Source organism: Megascapheus bottae, chromosome 2 (assembly GCF_031878675.1).
Source record: "Megascapheus bottae isolate mThoBot1 chromosome 2, mThoBot2.hap1, whole genome shotgun sequence".
Lineage (NCBI taxonomy): Eukaryota > Metazoa > Chordata > Mammalia > Rodentia > Geomyidae > Megascapheus > Megascapheus bottae.
Window position 1 is genome coordinate 3030059 of NC_143510.1, and position 26837 is coordinate 3056895.

Consider the following 26837-nt stretch of genomic DNA (forward strand, 5'->3'; position numbering starts at 1 on the left):
CATTCTAATTATTATTAGGATGTTGCAGGTGTTATAAATATGAGAACTTTGCCAGATAAACCATGTGGACATCCAGGTGAAAGAACAAGAAAGGGTCTGTTGCCAGCAAAGAGGCCAGACAATACCCCCTCTCAAGAGAGAAGAAGGTGCCAGCTGTTTTGTAGGGTGACCTTTCATAACCTGTGGGGTTTAGGAGATTTTGGTAGGAGATTTTGATAGGGTGACAGCTGACCCAAGGAATGACATCCCAGGTGACTTGTATGACCCATGAGGATGACTTCTATGGTCGTAGCTCAGTATGAACGCACTGTCTCAGGTGAGGGAGGGTTGGTGGTGCTGTCTAGGGAGAGAGCAGTCCTAAGCTAAGATGGAAGGGCCACTGGGCCCACACTACCAATAGGCATGATTTTATATATCTCTCAGTTTTAACTTTGTTTTATTTCACATTGATCACAGTAACTAGTTCTAACATTCCTCCTGTGTACAACCAAACAGAGACTACTAGATTAGTAAAGATTTTCTGTGTGTGGGATGTTGGAGAATTAGTGGTGGAGGATTTGTGGAATATCTGTGAGGCTCCAGGTTTAGTGTGTGTGTGTGTGTGTGTGTGTCTGTCTGTCTGTGTCTGTGTGTGTGTCTGTGTTTCTGTGTGTCTGTGTGTAGATGTTTGGTCTTGAACTTAGGGCCTGGATGCTGTCCCTGAGCTTTTTGGTTTTGTTATTGTTGTTGTTTTATTTTTTCCCTGAGCTTTTTTTATTATTAAAGAATTTATTAACAATGATTTTACATCATATTTCAAATGACATATTTAACAAACAAGTATTAAATAAGGGAATCCCTGTATACAATCACTGACACTTAGATTTTAGAATATAATTGAAATTAGGCTGAGAGTTTGCATGTCATAGATACATATTCATCTATGTAAGCAAACATTATATCTATAGAGTCATAAATTTTTGTCTATGTAGTTGTGTTTATATTTCCAATACAATGTCCATAGCGTTGAGTATGCAAATAGTGAGTCCTTGCTCTTGTATTATTTGGATCTAATAGCCACATATTAAGGATACCATGCGCCTTTTGTTCCTTTGGCCTTGACTTGTCTCACTCAACATGATTCGATCTAGATTCATCCACTTCCCTGCGAATGCCATTATTTTATCTTGCCTGTGGGCTATGTAGAATTACATTGTGTGTGTGTATGTGCATGTGTATATATATATATATATACATACATACACACACATACATATATATATATATATATATCACATTTCTTTCGAGCAGGTGTCCTTATCATATCCTGGATTATGATGTTCAGGATAGATGCCCAAGAGTGGTATGGCGGGATAGTAGCAAAGGTTTATTTTCTGCTCTTTAAGAAACCTCCACACTGTTTTCCAGAGTGGTTGAACTTGCTTACAGACCCACCAGCAATGCAGTAGGGTTCCTTTTTCTCCACAATCCTGCCAACATCTTTCATTGAGTTCAAAATCTTGGCCATTCTTGTTGGGGTAAGGTGGTATCTTAGCGTTGTTTTTATTTGCATTTCCTTTACGACCATGAATGATGAGCATTTTGTATATGCTTTTCTGCCATTTTAACCGCTTCTTTTGATAAGTCTCTCTTTAGTTCCTTTGGCTATTTAGTGATTGGTTTGATGGGTATGGGGGGGATTAGTTTTTTGAGTTCCCTATAGATACTGGATATTAAGCATTTGTTTGATGTATTATTGGTAAATTTCTTTACTCAGTTGATTGGCTGTCTTTCTACTTTAGTAGGTATGCTTTTATCTATGCAGAAACATTTATTGTTAGGTCATCCCATTTACCAAGTCTCTCTCTAATCTGTTGTGACCCTGGGATTTGCCTGTGCCTGAGTTCCAGTGTCTCTCCAATTGTATCATGTAGCAGTTTCGAAGTTTCTAGTCTGACACTGAGATGTTTGATCTATTTTGAGTTAATGCTCATGAATGATGAAAGGCTAGGGTCAATTTTTAGTTTTCTGCATGTGGCTGCCCAGTTTTGCCAGCACCAATAATTGAATAGGGTGTGTTTGTTTCACTGTATATCTTTGGCTTCTTTGTCAAATACAAGTTGACTGTAGGGATGGGGTTCTATTTCTGGATCTTCTATTCTGTTCCATTGATCTTCTGGTCTATTTTTGTGCCAATACCATGCTGTTTTTGTTATTATGGCTCTATAGTAGAGTTTGAAGTCTGGTATTGTAATACTACCTGCATTGCTCTTTTTGCCTAGAATTGTTTTGGCTATTTTAGGTCTTTTCTTGTTCCATAGGAACCTTTGGATTGTATCTTCTATTTCCATAAAGAATGTCTTTGGGATTTTGATGGGGATTGCATTGAATTTGTATATCAATTTTGGTAGTATGACGATTTTCAGTATATTGGTTCTCTCTATCCATGAGCATGGGATATCTTTCCATTTCCTAGTGTCCTCTTTAATTTCTTTCGTTAGGCTTTTATAGTTTTCATTAAATAATTTCTTTACATCTTTGGTTAATTCCTAAGTATCTTATTCTTTTGGGGGCTATTACAAATGGGATCATTTACTTGAGTTCTTCTTCTGTTTGTGTATTGTTGCCGTACAAGAAGGCTACTGACTTTTGAAGGTTTATTTTGTGTTCTGCCACTTTGCTAAAGTGGTTTATTATTTCTAAGAGTTTGGGAGTGGAGCTTATTGGGTCACTCAGTAGAGGATCATGTCATCTGTGAATAGGGAAAGTTTAATTTCTTCTTTCCCTAAGTGGATCCCTTTGATGTCCTTCTCTTGCCTTGTTGCTCTGGATAAGGGTTCCAGCATTATACTGAAGAAAAGTGGAGAGAGTGGGCATCCCTGTCTAGTTCCTGATTTTAAGGTAAATTGTTCCAGTCTTTCTTCATTTAGTATAAACTGGTTGTACGTTTTCCATATATGGCTTTAGTTGTTTTTAAAAATGTACCTCTCATTCCTATTTTTTCTAGTGCTTTCAACATGAATGAATGTGGTATTTTGTCAAATGCCTCCAGCGAAATTATCATATGATTCTTATCCTTAGCTCTATTGATATGATATTACATTAATTGATTTGTGAATGTTAAACCAGCCTTGCATCCGTGGGATGAAGCCTACTTGATCATAGTGTATAATTTTTAAAATTTGTTTCTGGATTCTGTTGACTAGTATTTAATTGAGGAGTTTTGGGTCTGTGTTCATTAGAGAGATAGGTCTGTAGTTCTTTTTTTTGTTGGGTCTGTCCCTGGTTTGGGGATGAGTGTAATATTAGCTTCATAAAATGAGTTGGGTGTTGCTCCTTCTGCTTCTATTTCTCAGAAGATTTTCAGGAGTAGAGGTATTACTTCATCTTTAAACATCTTGTAGAATTCCGCAGTGAAACCATCTTGACCTGGACTCTTTTTGGTTAGCATTTCCCTGATTGCTTCTGGTATGTCATTGTATGAAATTGGTGTGCTCAATTTGCTTACCTATTCCTGGTTCAATGTGTCTAGCTTATATTTATTTAAGAAACCATCCATTTCTGCTAGATTTCCTGATTCTTTGAATATACGCCCTGGTATTACTTATGGACTGAATTTCTTGGATCTCTGTCATGATTGTTCCTGTAGGGTCTGTAATGTTGTTTGAGTTTCCTTTCTCCTTTTTGTTGATTAATATTGTCAGGGGTCTGTTAATTTTGTTGACTCTTTCAAAGAACCAACTTTTTGATTTATTCATTTTTATGTAGTAGATTTTATTTCATTCTCTGATATTTCTGATTTTTTTGTTATTTTTTTCCTTTTAGTTGTTTGAGAATTAACTTTTTCTTAGTCCTCTAGGTGCTTCAATTTCTTCTTTAGGTTATTTACATGCCCTTCTTTTTAATATGGGTTCCTAGTGCAATAAATTGTCCCCTTAAGAACTGCCTTTGCCGTGTCCCATAAGTTCCTTTGTGATGTATCTTGTCAATACATTCAAGAAAGTTTTGAATATCATCTTTGATTTGTTCTGTAACCCAGGAGTTATTGAGAAGTGTGTTGTTCAGCTTCCAAATGTTTGAATGTTTTATACCTTTTACTATGTTGTTCAGAACTAATCTGATTCCACTGTGATCAGATTGAATGCCTGGAATTATATCAGTCCTCTTGTATCTGCTTAAGTTTTCTCTATGAATTATTATATGAACTAGTTTTGAGTATGTTCCATGTGCTGCTGAGAAAAATGCATAAGGTTTTCGTGTTGGGTGGAAAACTCTGTTTATATCTGTTAAGCCCAGCTGGGCTATGGTGTCATTTAAGGGACAGTGCTCAGGCCCTGAATGAAAGCCCTAGGATTGACCCAACAAAAAAAAGTAAAAACTTTCCATGAGTGGATCTAGCTGGACTTACCAGTTCCTTTCTCCACCCTGCTTTATTTCATCTGTAAAGAAAATGGGTGGTTTAAGGGTTTTCCTAAGGTTTTGGTGACTAAAACCAGTGTTCTTAAAATACACATCATCATTCTACAAGTTCAGTCTACTCACCTGCCAGCCTGCCCAGCCCTATTCTCTCCTCTTCCTCCTTGGTGTGCCAGCTGAGCTGTCAAGTGAGTTCCAGGTGCTGAAGTTTAAACCCCGGGACGGCCAAATGAAAGCCATGTAAGAAGGATAGAAATACTCATAGGCCATTAAAATGCTGTCTTAAAAAGGGTGAGGTGGCAGATACCTGTAATTTTAGCTGCTCAAGAGGCTGAGATCGAGGTTCAAAGATCCCCAGGAGACTCTTATCTTCAACCAACCACTCAAAAATTGGAAGTGGCCCTGGGGCTCCAACCGGTAGAGCACTAGCCTTAAGCAAAGGAGCTTGAATACAGCGCCCAGGTCCCAAGTTCTATCCCCAGAACCCCCAAAAATGCATTTTTAGAAAAACCTGTTAGTAATTTCTAGAAAAGCAGCAAAATATAGAAACAACAGAATTACAGTTGTGGGTTCTTAGCTCACTTTTCCGAGACTCCATTGTAAGATCCTGGTTTACAGGGAATCCTTCAGGTTTTATTTCCTCAGAGGCAAAACAAGGAAGGTCAAGCTCACCACCTCCTCACGGGTAAGACACTCTCCTCTCTAATCATGATCACAGTGCATTGTCAGAAACCCACCGGGGAAAATAATGATTCGATCTGCATCTCATCCTGTAGCAGCTGAAGGGCATTGTACTTTTACCCTTTTGGTGTACAGTTGATCTAAAGCTTTTTACTTCTCTTACATCTCATGAAAGAAATGTTGCATTCGAATTCTATATTAAACATGGCACTTTGTTTTTTCTACTTACTGAAAGGACTATTGAAAGGAATGGCTATTTCTGCATGGACGCAAGTGTTATCAAGTTTTCTGAGACAATATTCTTTCCAAACTCTTGGCATATTCACCCCCATTCTGTGTTGACAGCCTTCATCTTGGATCATCCACCAGCCACTACCAGCCCCAGTTGCCCATTCCCACAGAAACTGCATGTACCCCCAGCCCCAACTGCATCAGCAACATGTTGCTGCCTTAATTTGGGTGCCCATCCTGGTCACACACTGTCTAATGTCTAGCTGGGAAATATGTATTGTCCCAGCTACGTTCAAGATATAGAATGTTTTTCCTGGCTACACTTCGACAATAGAATGTCCTGCCCTGGCTGTCTGCTCCTTCAGTGTCCAGCTGCGACTAGAAAGATTTCCTGCTCCAGTCCCCTTCTCTTGCCTTCAGTCTCCATGGTATATATAACTGTCCTCCATGCCAGAGAGAGTGTTGCTAGTCTCTATCTCAAGAAAGCTATCCTGTTAGCTGTGGCTGACAATCTTTTCTTCCTTCGATGTGACTGTGTGTCCCTGTGGCATTCCAAGCTGGTGCTTACACTAAGTTGGGTCTTAAAACTTTCTACTGGTGGCAGTCTTATTTAGACCTAAGCTCTTTCTTTAGCCACTTAAGATGAAATGTTCAAATCATACTGAAAGAACCACCAAAAAAGAATGCAACACTAGACAAACTCCATCTGTGCTGAAAATCCTAAAACCACCTGAACAATGCTTGAGTTAGTTGAGCTTCTGCATTGTATTCGCTCAGTAGAAACATTTTTTTTGATCAGTTGTAGGGCCTTACCTCTGGGCCAGGACACTGACCCTGAGCTCTTCAGCTCAAGGCCAGTACGCTACCAATTTGAGCTACAGCAACTCTTCTGTTTTTCTGGTAGTTAATTGGAAATAAGAGTCTCATAGACTTTCCTGCCTGGGCTGACTTTGAACAGAAATCCTCAGACCTCAGCCTCCTGAGTAGCTAGGATTTCAGGTATGAGCCACCGTGGCCCAGCTTTAGTGGCATATATGTATTGCATATATGTAAACAATATCTATCTATCTATCTATCTATCTATCTATCTATCTATCTATCTATCTATCTTTATATCTTTACTTATTTTGCCAGTTCTGGGTCTTGAATTCCAGGCCTGTGCACAGTCTTTGGACAAGTTTTGCTCAAGGCTAGTGTATGTCACTTGAGTCACAGTGTGACTTCCAGCTTTTTTTGTGTATGTGGTACTGAGGAATCAAAGCCAGCGCTTCATGCATGCTAGGCAAGCATGCTAACACTAGGTTATACTCCCTGCCCATGTGAAAATACTTTTTAAATGATTTTTTTATGGATGTGTGCTTCTCATGGGACTTGAACTCAGGCCTCACCAATGTTCTAGTTTTTTTTTTCCCTTTAAACTCAAGCCTATCATTTTACCACTTGAGCTACAGCTCTAGTTAATATTTTTTGGTGGCTAGTTGGAAATATATAGCCCGAGGACTTTTCTGCCTATGCTTGCTTTCACACCCAATCTTCAGGTTCTAGCCTCCTGATTTACTAAGGTTAAAAGTAAAAGACATTTGGTTAAAATGATTTTAAATTGTGAAGTAACCATAGATGATGTATTATGTATCTTCTCTTTTGCTCCCTCTTGCATCTCTGCCTGGGTGATGTCCCTGAGCACTTCAGCTCAAGGCTACAGTCCTACCCTTGAACCAAGCCCCACTTCCCGTTTTCTAGAGGTTAATTGGAGATAAGGGCCTCAGGTCCTTTTGTGCCCAGGCTGGCTTTGAACCTTGTCCTACAAGCTGTGCCCGGCATCATCTGCTGCTTCTAACAATATTTATTTTCCACTGTCAGGAGCCAGAAGCTCATACTTGTAAGTCTGCTACTCAGCAAGTTGAGACCTGAGGGTGTCAGATCACAACCAACCATGGTGAACGAATCCAACAGACACTTCTCTCCAAATAAATAGCAAAAAGCTCAAAGTGGAGGCAAAAAGGCCCAGGGAGGTCAAGATTCCAGTACCTGCTCAAATAGGACTGAACAGCACTCTTCAAAAGTTCTTGTCTCAGTCACATCTCAGGAAAATACAGGAATTCAGCAATTAATTCTTAGGGCTCCACTGAACCAAAAAAGAGGGTGAGAGGGGCCATTTTAACTTCAGCAGGCTACTTTGACTGTATTTGAGAGCTTGCAAAGAGCTAGAAAAAACAGTCCTGATCAATTTCATTCTGATGTTAACTGTAACTTGATTCAAACACTTTCAGGAGCCTGTTAATGAATATATACAAATACATACATAATTTCTGGAGTCAGAGGCAACAGGAAAGAGCAGAATTGTCCAAAAACAGACTCTGTACGTGACAAAGGGGTTCCAGAAATAACTTTCAATTTTTATGTGCCTTAAATCAGGAAGATGAAAACAGGAGAAACTAGAGAAGATATTTTATTCAAGAAATAATCATTACAGAGCTGGGAGTTTGGCCTAGTGGCAGAGGGCTTGCCTAGCATGCACAAAGGCCCAAGTTCAATTCCTCAGTACCACATACATAGAAAAAAAAACCAGAAGTGGTGCTGAGGCTCAATGGTAAAGCTTCTAGCCTTGAGAAAGTCCAATGACAGTGCTCAAGCTCTGAGCTCAAGCTCAAGCACAGGACTGGCAAAAAAAAAAAAAGAGAATCACTACAGTATGTTTCACTGAAAAAGGTTGATATGTAACATTTTAAACATTTATAATTCCATATTCTTTTCATATTACAGTTCTTTACTCCATTTGATAAGAGTTCATTTTCTACTCATAGTATTTATCTTTCACAAATATTCAATGTTAAGAACCGTTTTTCCTTTTCTACAATTTTTGCTACTCATCTCAAAAAACCCATTGTGGCATTTTAATATTCAAACAAGAAAATACATTGTTGTTGGTATAATGTGTAATTGTAAATGTATTGAACTCAGAAAATTAAAAAGAAAAGCAAGAGAAAATGTTATTTATTCAAGAAATAATATAGAAATATTGCTGTATGGTTTACTAAAAACACTGACATGTGAGATATTTTTCTATAAGACTTCTAAAATTCTGTATTTTTCATTTAGGATTATAATTCTGTAAACAATTTGGAAAGTGTTTTCAATTATATCACGTCTATAATTTTTAAACTCATAGTTTGTCAGTTTTCTAAATATGTACCATTAAGAACTTTGTCTCTCTCTCTCTCTCTCTCTCTCTCTCTCTCTCTCTCTCTCTCTCTCTCTCTCTCATACAGTTTTTACTATTTGGTCATCTCAATATCTTCCTCATGGCATTATAATATTCAAACAAGACTATTTCCATTGCTCTTATAGCTTAGTACATTATGAAAATGTGCCTAACTATACAATAAATGTACCAACTTATTACATTAAATGATTAAAATCATGTATATAATACTGTCATGTATAGGTTTTTTGAAAAATAGATAATATCAGGGTATGAAGTCAAGATATTACATTATAAACCATTCCAATAATTAATTAATATCAGTGTCATCCAATATTAACATGAAGCAAGGTCATTGCTCCCAGCTTCCTTTGTAAAGGATTCACCTCTTATAATAACCCTGACCTGGGCCTGTTCCCTGGAACCCATAAAGTCTTAAGACCTGCCTTGATATGGACACCTCCCAGCAGCCTCTGCTCTATCTGACCTGTGGTTAACCCCCGTTTCCTGACCAGTCCATTAAATTAAACTCTCATACCCAATCTATTTTTGCAGTATCTAGATGGTGATTATGTCAAACACATCCTTTGCTTCAGCCTTGTAGAAGAAAGGGAGGCAGAACTCTTGGCCCAAGCCCAAGGGGTCTCCATGGGCTTGCACAGCAGGCAGCAGCTGCACAGGAGGCTCTGCAGAGGGGTTCTCCAGGGGCCCAGGGGCCCCAGCCTCTCCACGGACAGGTGCCAAGTTTTCTTCAAGACACACGACTTCCAACTCTTGCTGGACCTTCCTGACTTCCATCTTCAGGGGCCCCGAGAGGTGTGAGGGGGCCTGGGCAGCAGGGGCCGGGGAGGCTGCCAGCATCTTGTCCTGGCACTCTGTGCCCTCCCCTGCAAGGCACAGCAGCAGCTCCTGCAGCTCCTTCTTCTTCTTCCTCTTCTCCTGGGACAGCTGGCTGACACACTCATCTTTTTCCTGACACAGCTTCTCCAGGACTCCCATCTGCTCTTTGTAGGAAACGATGGTCTCTTCCAGGGTGCTCACGTGCTGTGCCAGCTGGCTGCAGCAACGCTGGAGGTCATCCATTGCACTCTGGCCATCCACCTGGGCAGCCAGGTCTTCATGGAAGCAGATCTTCAGCTTCTTGGGCGCCTGCTCTTCCTCCTTCCTCTTCCCAAACAAGCCATGGATCCAGCGCTTGGGGAAGAGGGCCTGGCCCTCCAGATTTCTCTGCCACTGGGCTGCCAGCTGACTCAGGCAACCACAGCGGGCCTGCTGCTCCTGCAGCTGCCTGCAGAGCCTCGCCTTCTTGCACTCTGCAATGGACAGTGCTTCCTCATAAAAATCACACATGCTTTGGGGGTTGTCCACGTCCTCGGGCACAGTCCCATTGGGGGCAGTCGCCTCCTCACCCTTGTCTTCTTCTCTGCGCAGGCCTCCTCCTTCCCTGGGAAAAGCCAGGGAGCTCAGCTGGGCCCGCAGCTGCGCATTCTCATGTCTGGTGGCTTCCAGGCACTGCAGAGTGTCCTGGAACTTGTCCCTCTCCATCTGGGCCAGCATCTTGCTCTGCACCTGCTCCTGCTGCAGCTGCTCCAGCAGGCGGGTCTGCCTCAGCAGGTGCTGCTGCAGGGCCTCCTTCTCGGAGCTCAGCTGCTGGCTGGAGGCCCTGTGCTGTTCCCGAGTGGCTATGAGCTCCTGCATCTGGGCCAGGTTCTTGTCACGCAGATCCTGCAGCTCCTCAGCCACTTCGCTCTGCAACCCAACCATCTCTTGGTCTTCTCTCAACTTCTCCTCCAGCTTGGCCAGCTTCTCCTGCAGGGTTGTCTTCTCCTGCTGCTCTGAGTGCAGGAGGCAGGCCAGCTCCCCCTTCTCAGCGCTCAGCCTCTGCAAGGCATCCTGCAGCTGGCCCAGCTGCTCCTTGAGCTCTCGGTTGAGCACCAGGGTGCATCTCATGGTCTCGTGCTCCCTTTCCATCGTCTCCAGGATCTTGCGCCCATCCTCAGCGTGCTGATCCCACTCCTCAGCCTTCTTCTCCAGGATCCACAGCCGCTGCTGCTGCTCCAGGTACTGGAGACTGAAGCTCTGGTTCTCCTCCACCTGCATGTGAAGCTGCTCCTGCACGGTCTTGAGCTCCTGCTGCCACTGCAGGGCCTGGGCTTGCAGCTGCTGCTCAGCCTCCCATGGGCCTGCGGGGGACGGCGGGGGCTGCAGCTCTGACAGCTGCTTTCTCAGCTCCACCAGCCTGCTCTCCAGCTCCCCAACCTGCCCCAGCCCCTGCTCCTTCTCCTCTCTCAGCTGGCTCACCTGTTCTGCCAGCTGCTGGACCTTCTCCTGCCCCGTGCACCTCTCCACCCTCAGGTCCTCTGCAAAGGTGTCTCTCTCCAACTGCAATGCTCTCACCATCTCCCTCATGTGGTTGACTTGACTTTACAATGCTGCCCGCTCCTCTAGTGCCTGCTGGCCCTCGTGCACTTGGATCTTCATGGTGGCCTTCTCGGTCAGGAGCTCTTCCAGCCTCTCCTGTAGCACTGTGTTCTCGTCCTCCAGGTCTTCACAGAGCCTTGCCTTCCCCTGGAGCTGCAGCTTCACACGGTTCAGGGCTTTCAGGAGCTCTATGTTGTTCTGCTCGGCCTCCATCTGCTTGGTGCAGTCTGCAGACGAGGTCATCTCTAGCTCTGCCACGCGCTGCTCTGCAGCCTGCAGGTGGCTGGTGAGACTCTCCTGCTCCAGTGCTCTTTCACTGGTCACCTGCTGCATGTGGGCCAGGGCAGACTGCAAATCCCATTTCTCTGAGCTCAGCATCTGTATGCATAGCTTGTGCTGCTCCAGCTCTGCTCTCAGGGCTTCCTGCACACAGGCCATCTTCTGGTTCTCCTCCCTCTGTTGATCTTGCAGGGCTTCCTTCTCCTGGTTCAGTTGTTGGATGTCTCTATACAGCTGATGGATGTGTGTGGTGCTGGAGTCCAGGGAAAGCATCAGGTGCTGGCATTGCCTTTCTAGGTCCTCGGTGTGACTATGACCTGTGACCCCCTTGCCCCTGGCAGCTGTGACAGTGTCCATTGGAGGGGGAGGCTCAGGGGATGTGTGGTCTTGGGCTGCCCCCTTGAGTACAGGACAGTCCCCAGAGGTGTTTGTCTTGGGTTTACCTATAGTGTTCTCTAGTGTTCTCTAGTTCTCTCTAGTGTTCTTCTTGTTCTTGGATGCTGCAGGTCTATCAGGATGATTTCTCTGCAGTATTTTCCTTCCTGCAGCTACCTTTTTTCTTCTCCTCTGCTCAGACATCCCAGCACTGGGACGGCGAAGGTGGGGCGGCCACATTCTCAGGCTCTAAACTCCACTCACTTCTCACAATCACCAATAACTCTGTCTACCTCCAACGCTATCTGCAATGTCACCTCGATTCGCTCACTCACCACTCACCACCTGTACATCCCTCAACTCCTGGGCAGCATGGAATGTGGGCGGGGCCTCAATTCTTGTATCCCATTGGTCAGAGCAACATGAAAAATTGGAGGTGTGGCCAGAATTTTGTGATGCAGGCAGAATGCTAAAGGCCCACTGACAGTTGCACCTGAACCTCTCCTAGGCAGTCCCTCCCACATGGAGTCAGTTAGGGACCACCTCTACCTGGCAGCCTGCACAGCTCTACTGGGGTCTGTTAATGGCCATGACCTCCATCACATAGTTCCAGTCACTTAGGATCCTGGGATGTCAGTTTCAGACCTCTGTCCTAGACCATCTTGTGCTGCAGATTCTCATGACCAAAGTTCAGGGGATGGGATCTCAGAATTCAAATGGAGAATAAAGAATGCAGACAGAACTGTCCATCACTGTACATACCTTCTTGCATTTCACAATTTACTGCCAAATATCTATGTCTTAAAAAAAATCTCTTCATCAAGGCCAGATACAGTGGCTCACACTGGAAAGCCTAAATTAATTTTGAAGATGAACTTCAGTAAAAAGTTATTATTAAGCTGGCCCCACCACAAGGTCACTCTGAACTGATTCTAAACCAGCAGAGGTAGGAGTTTCAAAGAAAGTAATAAATTACAGACTACTCTAGTGATTTGAGGCCCTAAGATAAAATAACCATTGAGATATCCTGTCAGCTGTCCTCCAGCTGCATGAGAGCTTGCCATGTATCCCCTAAGCATGATCTGCACACGTATCCTCTAACACTAGCCAATCAATTCATAATACATCAACCCTTTGAGCTAACCCTATAAAAACATTGTACAACAGGAAGTCGGTACTCTCTCAACTCATACCTGCTGTGTCGGTGTTGGCTGTGAGTCCACGTTCCGAGCTTGCAATAAAGAATCTCGTGCTCTTACATCGGATTCGGATCTTTGGTGGTCTTTAGGGACCCCGAAATCTGGGCACAACACCTGTAATCCTAGCTACTCAGTAGCCTAATATCTGAGGGTTGCGGTACAAAGCCAGCCCAGACATTAAAGTCCGTGAGACTCCTGTCCCCAGTTAATGGCCAGAAAACTGGAAGTGGTGCTATGACTCCAGGGGTAGGTTGGTAACCTTTATCTAAAAAGCTCAGGGACAACACCCAGTTCCAGAGTTCAAGTCCCATGCCCAATAAAAAAAAAATCTCTCCATCAGTCAGAGGTAATTCGATTGAACAAGTTACCTAAAAATGTTAATCTGTGAAGTAATTTGATTGCAATGCTATTTTACAGTTGTATGCATTTTAGAAAGATTCTCTGAGATTCCTTGTATGTAAAGTTTGGATTTTGGGACACAGAGCAAGTGCTTGTAATTTTTGCATGTAGAAAAATTTTCATTAGGATGTAAACGTATTCTATGTGAACTCAGTCTTCAGGAGAAGAAAAAACAAAATGTTCTCTTCAAAATCAGGCTGCATATTCAAGATGGTGCTGGAAAAGTAGGGAAATCCTCTGCGTTCTCCAAGCAAAAAGACTTGGGGTTCCAACATGCATTTCTCCTAAGAAATAGACAACAATAAAATCCTAGCAAGCAGAAAATCAAAGGAATGATGGACAAGAGAAAAAAAAAACAAACCCTCAGAATCTGCACATCCAAAGAGTGAATTGCAAATACCCCCTCCATCTGCCCTCGGTCACCACTGCTAAGCTGTGAAAGCAGCCTGCTGTCACCTTGGACTTTGGAAACATAAGTGGACCACAGAACCCAAACACAGGAAATTCTCACCATGCCAGACCTGGACAGCACAGACAGAGACAGGGACCATAGGAACCCTGAAACCAGACCTGGAGAATTCCCACTTCCACACTGCTCAGTCCACAATCAGCACAACACAGTATGGCGTCAGCCTGGCAATCAGGAAACTCCAGAGCATAGGTACAGAAATCTGCCACAGCATCACTGGACAGCCATTAACGAGGCCCAGAAACAGTGAGTACCAGGCTGCAGAACCTCCCCCAACACCCACAGGAAAAAAAGCTGGCAGTGAGGTAAAGAGCTTGACCTGGGCCCTTCCCACTCCCACCCCAGAAGGAACAGCACATTTGTTTAGGCCAAAGAAGACAGAATGCTACCTCACACCCCATACCTGAGCTGCTGGCCTGGAAGGCCACAGGACCCAATATTCCCCACAGTATGGGCTACCAGGAGAGAAAGCATGGACTAGAACCCATGCCCTTGCAGAGTTCCACCCCGTAAAGGTCTGTGTGCCCAAGCAGCCAGTGGAGCATGCCACACCTGCTGACAGCTCCAAAACCAGCTCTCCTCTACATGGGATTTCAAACCACCTGGGCCACCAACCCTACTGAAACTGCAAAACACTAGTGCACCACAGCAGCCCAGTATAGGAGCATACCACCCACTGGCACTTCCCAAGCCAACTTGCTCATGGTGGGAATTCTAAGCACCTCGGCCACTGGTCCTACTGATACCAGGAAACTCCAGCAAGCTCCAGCAGTCTCCATGGAACCAGGCCGATGGAGCATGCCCCACACACTGGAAACTCCCAAGCCAACTGGCTGTGGTTGGGAATTCAAACAGCCTGACCCACAGGTCCAGGTGAAGCCATGAATCACACACAAGCTCTGGCAACTGGAGGAGTATCCTCTACCCACTGGGATATACCATCAAGTGCATCACAAGTGGAAACTCAAGCTGTCTAGGCTTCTGGCCCTTAACTGGAGCTGGGAATAGTGTGCCTTCTCCAGCTGCTGGAAGAGCTCCCCCACTACCAGGAGCTGTCAAGTGACAAAGCACATTAGCATAGGGTTAGGCCACCCAGCAGGCACAAGCCTAGGTCAAGGAAAGGCTGCAACCTGTTGGACACCAATAGGCAGAGCTTGGGCCCCAGTCCTTACATTTCCTGAACCTAAATAGGTAGATCATCAAGAAAGATTACAAGATCTATGGACAGTCAAGACTGCAACCAAACCCAAAAGCCAACATCAATTCAGAAGAGAAGTCCAGTGGGAGTGAAGAGGTAATGGAAGACAAAAGAACCATTAGAGATATGAGAACAGCAATGACCAAAGAAATAAAAGGAGAGAGCACAAAAAAAGATTACAATGGAAATCCAAGACTTAAAAAGATGTAGAGAAAAATACACAGTAGATGAATTGTTAAAAGATCAAATTAACACTCTGAGGACCATATAAGAACCATAAACATGTCAATTTCCTCAGTGCAAGCCACAATGGAAAGAATAAGAAACAGAATAAGTGAGATGGAAAACAGAATATCAGGATTAAAAGATAAATCAGAGGAGGTGAAGCAGAAAGTCATATAGTAAAAAAAAAACACCACTCAGAAATTATCAAAGTGAGGTCCAAGAATTGGCAGACAAAGCCTAGAATCAAATGCACGTATGACAGGAATCAGTGTGTGGGAGGAGTACCATAATAGAGAGATGCAACATTCATTCATTAAAGATTATTACAGAAAACTTCCCCAGTGTTAAGAGAGAAAATCTCACCCTCATAGCAGAAGCATAGAGAAAACCTAGTACACAGGATCCTAGAAGAAACACTTTTAGATACATCATAGTAAAATCACTAGACCAGAGTAGCAAGGAACTGATTTTAAATGCTTCAAAATTAAAGAAGGAGCTATATAAAATGAAAAAAAGATTCAGAATCACTGGGTACCTTTCCATACAAACTCTCAATGTGAGGACAGTCGAGAAAGGGACCATTCAAGCTAAGAAGATGAACAACTGCCAACCCAAACTCATTTACTCAGAGAACCTAGCATTTACATTTGATGGTGAGACTAAAACCTTTCATGATGAACACAGATTACAGAAATTCATGGGCACTAAGACAGAACTACAAAAAAAAATACTGGAAAGAGAAATACAATCTGAAGAAAATAATTAAAATCAGGGAACCACATCAGATAGAAGTCACTAGAAGATCAATTTAGTAAGAACAGGAAAAGGAAAGAAGCAAAACACAGGAAAGAAAGAAAATGGCAGGAAACATTACACAGCTCTCTATAACTCTAAACATTAACAGACTCACCTCTCCAATCAAAAGAAAAAAGAACTGCAGATTGCATCAGAAAAAGCATTTCATCCATTTGTTGGCTCCAAGAGATCCATCTCACAGTCAAAGATAGAAGCCAGAAGTGCTGCTCTGGCTCAAGGGGTAGAACTCTAGCCTTGAGAAGATCCAAGGACAGTGTTCACACTCTGAACTCAAGTCAGGGACAGGCAAAAAAAAAAAGGCAGGAGTAGACATAGTGTAGTGGAATCTGATAAAATAAACTCACTAAAATGAAAAAGATGAAAAAGGTAATTACATGACAATAAAAGGAACAATCCATGAAGAGGAAATCACAGTCATCAAGTAATATGCAGCAAACAATGGAGGACCTAAATACATTAAACAATCACTCTCAGACTTACAGAACAAGACAGACACAAACACAATAGTAATGGTAAGCTTCAATACCCCACTTTCACCAATGGACAGGTCACCTAAACAGAGGATACGCAAAGCAGCCTCTGAACTAAATGACACCATAACCCAAATGGACTTAACAGATAATGCAGAGTCTTCCACCCAATAACAAGTCAGTACATTATTCTCAGTAGCACATGGGTCATTCTCCAAAATAAATCATATAGGTCACACAGAGAATCTAAGCAAATACAAGAGGATTGACATAATCCCTTGCATCCTATCATATCATAGTGGAATCAACCACAGTTCTTATCAAAAAAGCATACTGCAGGAATTACTCAAAACATGGAGGTTGAACAACACACTACTAAATAACAGCTCGGTCACAAAACATATTAAAGGTCTTAGAACATTCTTACACGTCAATGAAAATGAAAATATATCCCAATTGAATCTCTGGGATATAGTAAAAGCAGTGCTGAGGGGAAAGTTCATAGTTGTAAGGACACATATAAGGAAAACACAAGTAGACCAAGCAAATAATTTCATAATCCAATTAGAACAGCTAGAAAAACAAGAAAAAATTAAAATCAAAGCTACTAGATGGAGAGCGATAACAAAGATGAGGGCAGAAATCAAGAAAAAATTATTTTTTTCTGTCATGGGATTAAACCCGTGGGCCTGGGCGTTATCCCTGAGATCTTCAGCTCAAGGCTTCCACCCTAACCATTGAGCCACATCACCACTTCTGGTTTTCTGGTGATTAATTGGAGATCAAAGTCTCACAGGTTTGTAGTACCTGGGCTGGCTTTGAACCTCAATCCACAGATCTCAGCCTCCTGAGTACCTAATGATTACAGACGTGAGTAACCATGCCCAGCAAGAAATTAAAGAAAAGATTATATACAAAAAAATTTTAAAAGCTGGTATTTTGAAATAATTAATAAAAGTGGCAGGACTCTTGCAAGATTAATGAATAAAGGAGACTCAAATCAATAAGATCAGGGATACTACCAGGAAGATGCCAAGAAAAGAAGCCCATGAGCAATATTCTCAGAAAGAGTAAAATATCTAGGAATTAACCTTGTTAATTATGTATAGGATCTACTCAGTGAAAACTGTAGAGGTCCAAAGAAAGAAATTAAGTTCTACTATGCAGCCATCATAACAAAAACAGCCGGGTATTGGCTCAAAAATAGAGCTGAAGACCAATGGAACAGAATAGAGGACCCAGAAATAAAATAAAATAAAATAAAGGAGCTAAAAATGTACAATGAAAAAAACATAGTAGTCCTCCAGCTCTCTAGTGATAGAGTGATTGACTACCATGCACAAAGATCCGGGTTCCACTCCTAGGAACCACATACATAGAAAAAGCTAGAAGTGGTGCTTTAGCTCAAGCAAAAGGCCTTTAGCCTTGAGAAAGCCCAAGGACAGTGTTCAGGCCCTGAGTTCAAGCCCTGGGACTGCTGAAAAAAAAAAGACTCATAATTTGGCCTTTGAAGTGATGGTTTCTCTGCTTCTCACAACTAACTTTCCTTACAACACTATCAATGATTAACCACCAGAAAACTGTGAATGGCCCTGTGACTCAAGTGGTATAGAGCACGAGCTGTGAATGGTAAAATTTCTTTCCTGCCATCCTCGATACTTTTTACAATGAATTTATTGTTAAAGTTTCACATTTACAGATATATTTCTTTGTACCTACTTGATTTTTCCTAAAACAAATATCTTAAAAATATTGATAGTGTAGGGCACCGGGAGTTTGGCCTAGCGGTTAAAGTGCTTGCCTAGCATACACAAAGACCCGGGTTCGATTCCTCGGTATCCCACATACACAACCAAGCCGGAAGTGGCAGAGACGAGACACAACCAAGCCGGAAGTGGCAGAGACGAGACTGCAACAAGCGACAGAGAGCGAAAGCAAGCAAGCGGAGCCCAACCGAGTGGTGGCCTGAGCGAGCGGGGCCGGAGCGAGCAGGGCCGGAGCGTGAGAGAGCGAGCCAAGCCAGAGCCAGCGAGGCCGGAGCGAGCGGGGCCGGAGTGAGCGGGGCCAGAAAGAGAAGGGGGCCAAAAAAAAATAAAAAGCCCCCCCCCCCAAAATATTGATAGTGTAGACCCAGGGACCTCCTATCCCACAGCTTAGCTTGTAGCTTAGCATAACCCTTCCCAGGTCCATTTGGTGAAAGCTGGAAATAATCAGTGGTGGCTCAAGGCCTCTTCTCCCTGCTTTTTCCCCTATAAGCTTAGTGGGCCAGGCACAAGCAACACCATGTCCTGTGATTATGGCAGTAAATAGCTGGCTCACACCCCTAAACTTTGGGATGACACTCCTCTGGGAGGGTATAAACCATGTAAGGCTACAGGATCCCCTACAGTGACCTTCAGGTTGAGCATCTGCTGAGCCCCCTGCCTAACATTTGGACAGCAGCCTTAAATCCTAGTCCACCAATGATGAAGCCCCTAGTCCTCACTTCCACTCCAGGATCTCCACCTTCTCTCTGCCCCCTAAACCCCACAGGGTATATAGGTTACCACAGACAATAGCGCTTCTTCTCAGGAGTGTGTGAGAAGGGGTCTTGCTGGGTCCTTTGGCTGGCAATTAACTTTCCTTTGTTCTTTGTACCTGTTATGTCTGTGTGGTTTCTGACAAAGTCTGGGTATTATCTAACAGTACAACTAACTTAATTTCACACTTATCGTATAGTCTTTTTTCACTTGTGTCTACTGAGATTAAACTTACCCCTCAATTTCCTCTTTTTTCTCCAATTCCTCAGTTCTGCTTTAATTTTCTTTTTCAATTTTTAAAGTTTTTATCATAAAGGTCCCATACTTTCTTAATTAATTCCTAAGTACTTTATTTTCTTTGAGGTTCTTGCAAGAGAAATTGCCTTCTTGATTTCTGCTTCACTCTTCTAGTTGTTGGCATACATGAAAGCAGTTGATTTTTTTGCCAGTCCTGAGTCTCGAACTCAGGGACTAAGCACTATTCTTGGATTTCTGCAGGCTATAGCTCTACCACTAGAGCCACAGCATCACTTCTGGCTTTTTTCTATGTATGTTGTACTGAGGAATCACACCTTGGTCTTTGTGCATGCTAGGCAAGCAGTCTACCACTAGGCAAACTCCTGTTGAGGGTTAATTTTATACCCTGCTACTTTGCCAAACTTTCGATTCCTCTTTCCCTATTTGGGTCCTCTTTATGATCCTTCCTTTCCTTATTGCTCTGGATACGAATTTTAGTACTATATTAAAGAGGAGGACTTCCAGCCTTTTCTATTTATGTGGTACCTAGGTATTGAACCTAGGTCTTTGTGCATGCTAGGCTGAACTCCTGGCTTCTATAACAGATAACAGTATATATATGTATATATAATAATTTTTCACTTAAACACATCTTTTTATTACATACTAAATTTAAAAATACAAATCCCATTAAAAATGCTTCTCAAACGTATATATAAATACTGTCAAATATCATTGGATTATGACATTATGTGCAGTTGCTAAGGATAATGGGAAACAGAACAATGGAGTCTAACCGCTGATAGTGAATTTCAGAAGTCAGCAAGTGAAAAGTTGGCAACTGTCAAGTGGTAATCTGCACAGGATGGTCTGCAGAGGTAAAATAGTAAGAAAAAACAACGGAATCATGCAGCCAGCCTGCTTTAGTAAGTTCATTTCTTCCTTGTTCCTTGAGTCTAACTATACCAGATTAAAGTACACAAGACCACCAGGAATTCTTGATTTGGTTGTACCCTAAACATGCACACAGCCTGCTATATGAAGGGCTTCAATCCTTTGCACTGTTCCTTAGGCTTTGGGACTTCATCATGAATGGAGCTAATGGGAGAAAGGCCAACACTGTCTAAATTACACCACATGGACATAAGGTATGAAAACACCAAACACAAATTGTTACTCTGGGAAAGATTCAGAGAAATCATTCCTGCTATTTTGGCCCTAGGAATAAAAGGTTGACTCTGAAAAATACTACTACACATCTGTTCCAAAAGCTGAGACAAGTCCAGCAAGACCACAATACTGCCATCACTGTTCACCACACACACAGTGCATCATAAATACAGGCACAAACACCTGCCCTCTAAGGGGTTGCAGGAATACAGGTAGAAACATTGTAACATTTGACACATACCTTACTAATTAACACTAAGCATACTTTGTAAAAACAGGACACCACCATAGAATCAAGGAAGGGGAGAGGGAAAGCTACTCTACAGAAGTGCTCCTTTTATCTTTCCAACCTACTCATTTCATTTGGGTCAAACAGGATTTTAATGTTCAGGCCATCAGTTCTAAATAAGCTGATGACATCTATACACCTTCAAATATATATGTTTAATTTCATTCTTATTTAAACTAATGTACTAGTACAAATCATGTATAGGAAACATTTTATCCATCTTATTTACAAAGATATGCAATGCTTTCAAAAATGCAGATCAACATAGCCATGGTTCCATACAGATGAGACAATTCATATAATTTCTTTAAAAAGAAAAAAATCAGTAAGAAATGCCTACATATATACCTCCTGGTCACGGGACTTAAAAGCCAAATAAATGTAACAATCATGATTAAGTTGTTATCAGTTTCTTAAACTTACGTAAATATGAGGTCTACCTAAGAGTACTACCTAGAACTACATATTCTCTTATAAATGGATAGAATATTAAGTTACTGAATACATTTTTTAACTCCCAAGGCACATCACACTTGGTAACACTAATAAGGTAGATTTAGATAACACTTAAATCACAATTACGAATGCTTAATTGAATATTTTCCTTTCTGTAGCTGTGAAACGTAAAGCTTAGATTTGCTTCCATCAGGCCTCTTAAACCAAACTTCATCATGGTTAACTGTAATTACAGCATTTGTAGGACATTCACCTTTCTTATCAATGCAGATTGTTTGTCCACGTATATACCACTCGCCGTCATAATAAGAGTCTCCCCTCTTTGGACCTGGCACTGTGCAGATGCTTTTCCAGCTTCACAGGCAATTCTGTTTTCACTCTATGTGGACCCAGTGTAGCCATTGCCTTTCTCATTGTCGTGCAGTCTTCAAGAATATCAAGACCTTGCAGCATGTAAAGTATATATGGACCTGAAACCACAACTGGCTTCTTCTTATCAGGACTGCAGGGGTCCTTCCTCTTTTTTTGTGACTGAAGTTCATCATTCCACAGCTCTGAGGTGATGTCAATGCTGTGCCTGTCCTCCTCAAGCCTTCTGATTTTCTCCTCCAGCTCACTTTGAGCTGTATCATACAACAAAAGCTTTTCACCCTCACAATGCTGGCAAGAAGCTTGAATTTCACATTCATACTTGTTCTTTACAGATTCCAAGCAGAGCTCTCTGTAGATTCCTGCTACCTTTGTACGAATTTGCATATTTTCTTGTAAAGTTGCCATTGTTTCCAAATATTCTGGTGCTTTACTAGCTATGACTTCTTGTTGTTTTGCATCCACCTGACTTACTCGTTCTTTATAAAGTTGATCTTTCAGATCGGTAAACTGTTTTTCAAGATTGGATATTTTATCTAAGCATTCCATTCTTCTTTCACAGTCGTCACCGTGCATTTTTGAGCTGTCTCCATCCTCGGAGACCGACGAGCTGTGTCCTCGTCTTCCGAACTGCTCCCCTCAGCATAGTCCACCTCCATCTCATTGTGATGATTAGCCTCCTTGTTATCCCATCGGGACTGGACCTGGAATTTCCAGCCCTGCCATCACTTCCCACTTCCTGAGCCCAGCCTGGCCCTTGCTGCTTCAATGAAGGGCAGGCACGCCAAAAGCCTCGACCCATCCCAAGTGGCCATGCTAGCACGGAACCCCTCGAACTCCTCCCCAGCCAGGGCCGGGGCCTGTGTGTAATAATTTTTTTCCCATCCTTTTGCTTGACTTAGGGCCTGTGTGCTGTCCTTGAACCTTTTTCTGTACACATCTACCACAAACTAGCTTTGTTGAAAATGATCAACTGGTCAGAGTTGGGGATCATGAGGGAAAATACTGGGAGAAAACCAAGAAGCAGTGACACTGTTTAAGAAAGAAATACATTCATTCCCTGATCTATGTAGCTGTAACTCCACCTTTACAATAAAAATTAAAGAAAATGCAAACAGTCAAACGTAAAAGCAAAAATTATGTTTCTGGGGACAGAACTAGTGCCTCACAAATCATCTAGTACTGAGCTTTATCCCCTGCTGAAAGTGAGCTCCCTATGAGAAGAATCTGTCCAGAGTCTGAAAGTGATCGCAGCCATATAAAGCATTGATTAGCTCTTCCCCTCAACTACAATTGTGATTGTGGTGGGGACATATGAAAGGGCTCTGGGTGCTTCACGTGCATACAAATCCCTGAGGTTTCAAGGTGGAAAGAGATGAATCATTAAAGATGTATTTTATTCTGTGGTTATACTTAGCTTTATTAGTTACTTGGGATCCTTGGCTATTTGTACCTAAAGAAGGAACTTACGACCTCTTGTGATGTGAAAGTGGCATTAATCTCATGTACGTTTGTGTGTGTGCGTGTGTGTGTGTGTGTGTGTGTGTGTGTGTGTGTGTATTGCAGTCCTGGGATTTGGAGTCTGGGCTTCATCACTTGATATACAGGCATTCTACTTCTTAGGTCACACTCTCAGTCCTCGTTACCTTGCTATTTGTAGGATTGGGGCTATCATTTTCTCCCCTTTGGTCTAGCCTCCTCTCTCCTCCTGTCCTCCTACAGCCTCCCACATGGCTAGGATCAGAGTTGTGCACCATCACAAAAAATGGCATTAATCTTAGCAAGCCATGGGAAGAACGTTTTGAATCATCAGGACTTTTGGTATATTTCCAAATGACACCAGGAAGAAAGTTGGAAGGTCTCCTTTCATCCAGAATCTGAGATTCTAAACAATCTAGGATATTGCAATGTATCCAGGTACTTTTTCCACAGCAGAATAAATCTAGGAGCTTTGTTCATAGCAACATACATATCAACACCAGTTAGAATCACACAACAAATAGCCCATGATGAACAGAAAGAAGTAGACCGATGCAGTTAATTATGACAGTGATGGTAGCCTATGTTTTCTGTAAGCTAACATACAAAGCAAAATGCAGTAAAAAATGAAGAGAAACAGAATAAACACTCATGTTACTTTTTGCCATACAGGTTAAGGAAAGCAAGTACTGGAAGCAAAGGAAGAGCTCATGCTCTGAGAATGCACCTCTTTCCTTTCCCTGATGTACCACTAGTGTGACTTTTTCATAAGTATCTCACTCCTTTGTTACTTTTTCCATGTATGGGCCTGAATTGGGGCCTGGGCTCTGTTCCTGAGCCTCTGTGTGATCAAGGCTGGAGCTCTACCACTAGCCCAACTACCACTTGATCCACTGTACCACCTCTGGCTTTTTCTGTTTATGTAGTATTGAGGAATCAAACTCAGGGCTTCCTGCAGGCTCGGCAAGCACTCTACCACTAAGCCATATTCTCAGTCCTGGTTTGTCATCTTTTATTAAGAAAAACACCCCACAACTTTTATCGAAACTATTTAAAATCAGTGAACATACACTAACAGATACGTTAGGTATTTTAATTATTTTACTTATCATTATGGCTGTATGGTATACTCATGAATGCACCTTGAATGCAGAGGCAGTTGGAATAGTATCTTAATGTTCGTGGTCCTCCCTACCTGTAGAAGGAAAAAAAAATTCAAGAATGACTACTATTAGCCTGGCCTGGTCCAATCCTCTGGACTGGTGGCAGGATAATAGGAAAATGGGCAGCTCATGGGCCATTAGTGTGGCCTAGATGTAGACTACTTGACTAGCATGGACAAAGCCCTGTCTCTCAGATGGCATGTCCTCAGTGTGCTCTCCATGGGGGAGGGGGGAGGCAGCTTCCTGGAGCTCTTCTACCAGGGTGCAAATCCCATTATTGAGGTTTCATTACCTGATTACCTCCCCAAACTCCCAATCCTAAATCCATACCATTGGTGGCTTATTTCTGCATTGTTTGGCGATGATACAGCATTTATATCACATGGCCAACTTATCAGGGAATATTTCAGATTTCCATAGAGCAAGACACACACACACACACACACACACACACACACACACACACACTTCTGGCAGTTTCATTTCTGTTTGTATGCTCCTATCCAAAATTCTTGGAAGAGGAAACCACAATGATTGGTTGACTTCTGGCCTTCATGGTTTTCAAGCACAGTTGGCAAGATATCACCTTCACTATCTGGTGAGCATGGCCTTTAAGGTTTTCAGTAGCCGGGAGGATCAGAAAAAAGCTGATAAGGCTGCCCATGAGAGAGAAAATTACCAGCTTTTGGCTGCTGCCCTCTGGGCTGCTCAAAGAAGAGGCATCCAATGTACACAACCTGGACCATGCTTTAAGTGTGGCAAGGAAGGCCACTGGGCAAGAGCTCGCCCTACTCCACAACCATCATCCGGGCCCTGCCCAAGGAGTGGACAACTGGGACACTGGGAAGTTGACTGTCCTTCCTCATCTCTACAAGGGGGGGCAGCCCCTCCCAAATTCCATCCACACAGTGAGGAGCCCAAGTCATCCAAGTTCCTCAGCTTGGCGGAAGACTGATGGTGCCCAGGGATGCTGGCTCCCACAAACATCACAATGGAGGAGCCCAGGGCATCTCTTCAGGTTGCAGGTAAACTTGTATTCTTTCTTTTGGATACTGGAGCCAGTTATTTGGTGTTGCCTGAATATCCCTGCCCCTCTTTTCCCTCCCAGATCTCAGTGGTAGTTCGTGAAGATAGCCTCCCTACTTGTTCCACCACTACTGGACCAGTCCCATGTAGAATACATGATTTTCCATTTTCACATTCTTTCTAATCTTACCCCGTTCTCCCACACCCCTTCTGGGGAAGACTTACTCTCTAAACTCCAAGTCTCACTCTCATGCCATATTCCAAGACATCCAACCATTCTACTTTTGTCCTTGGATGAATGGCCACTCATGGTCTTCCAACAGGATCCTTTTCCTTTCTCTTCTGATCTTGTAAATCCTCTTATCTGGGATACTTCTACACCTACTATTGCTTGACACCATATTCCTGTCCTCCTTAAACTTAAAGGATCCTACCTATTTCCCCACCACATCCCAATACTCTTTGCTTTTATCTGGGTGGATCCAGACACCTCTAAGGCACAACAGCTGACCTGGACAGTTCTCCTCCAGGGGTTTTGGGACAGCCCCCACTTTTTGGACAAGCAGTAGCAAGGGATCTCCTTTCTCTTCAAGTGTCTCCTAGTGTCATCCTTCAGTATGTGCATGACCTCTTGCTCTGCAGCCCCTCCTCTGAGCTGGCTCATCAACATACAGCTCACCTCCTTAACTTCCTACTGCTCAAAGGATGTAGAGTCTCCTCTTCCAAGGCCCAGATAACAAAGCCCAAGGTACCATATCTGTGTCTGTCCATAACTCCCACAGAAAGAAGAATTACTCTTGACAGGAAAGCCTACACTGAGCCTCTCTCTGTCCCTCAAACCAAGAAGGACATTCTTTCCTTCCTGGGACTGGCAGGCTTTCTTCTTATTTGGACATCTGGCTTTGCTACCTTGGCCAAACCACTGTATGAGGCAGCCAAGGGCTCCCGACGAGAGCCAATGGACCACACAAATCCCAATGACACCCCATTAAAAGTACTGAACAGGCACTTCTTCAGGCTCCAGCACTGGCTTCACCCAACCTTAAAACACCTTTTATACTCTGTGTCACTGAGAGACAGGGAGTTGGCCTCGGGGCTGTTGGACAAATGTTGGGCCCATTTTTTAAACCTCTGGCCTACCTCTCAAAACAGCTGGACCCAACAGTAAAAGGCTGGCCAGCATGTCTTCGAGCTCTGGCAGCAGCAGCTACTCTGGCTCAGGAGTGGACAAAACTCACAATCGGCCAGCCCACGACCATATGGTCTCCCCACAGACTAAAGGACCTTTAATTTCATAAAGCTATGTCCTCCCTTTCCCCTTCCGGCTTATAGTTGTTTAGTGCCACTTTTATTGACAATCCCAACTCTCATTGGAAAGTTGCCCACTTCTTAATCCAGCCAATTTACTTCCATCCAACTCTAACTCTCTTTTTCATTCGTGTACAGAGTCCTTGGCAGAACTCACACCCCACTTAACAGGTATCTCAGACACGCATCTCTCTAACAGAGAAGATACCTGTTATATTGATGGCAGTTCTATATCTACCTCCTTGGGCAGTTGGGTTGTGGCTATGCTATTGTTAATAATCACACCGTTATTGAAAGCAGCCCCTTCCCCGTGGCATCACCTCACAAAAGACAGAACTTTTAGCCTTAACTAGGGCCTTAACCAGAGTTAGGGGTCAAAGATTAACATCTATACAGATTCAAAATATGCCTAACATATTCTCCATTGCCATCTGGAAATAGCATGGCTTCCTGTCTACAAA

At 42.9% G+C, this 26837-nt stretch overlaps 2 pseudogenes; both read right to left on the reverse strand.

Moving 5' to 3' along the window:
• Nucleotides 1–9067: 9067 nt before the first annotated feature.
• On the reverse strand, nt 9068–11824 carry LOC150066267 (golgin subfamily A member 2 pseudogene; annotated as a pseudogene).
• A 9329-nt stretch (nt 11825–21153) lies between these two features.
• Nucleotides 21154–24370, reverse strand: LOC150066268 (breast cancer metastasis-suppressor 1-like protein pseudogene; annotated as a pseudogene).
• Nucleotides 24371–26837: the final 2467 nt, after the last annotated feature.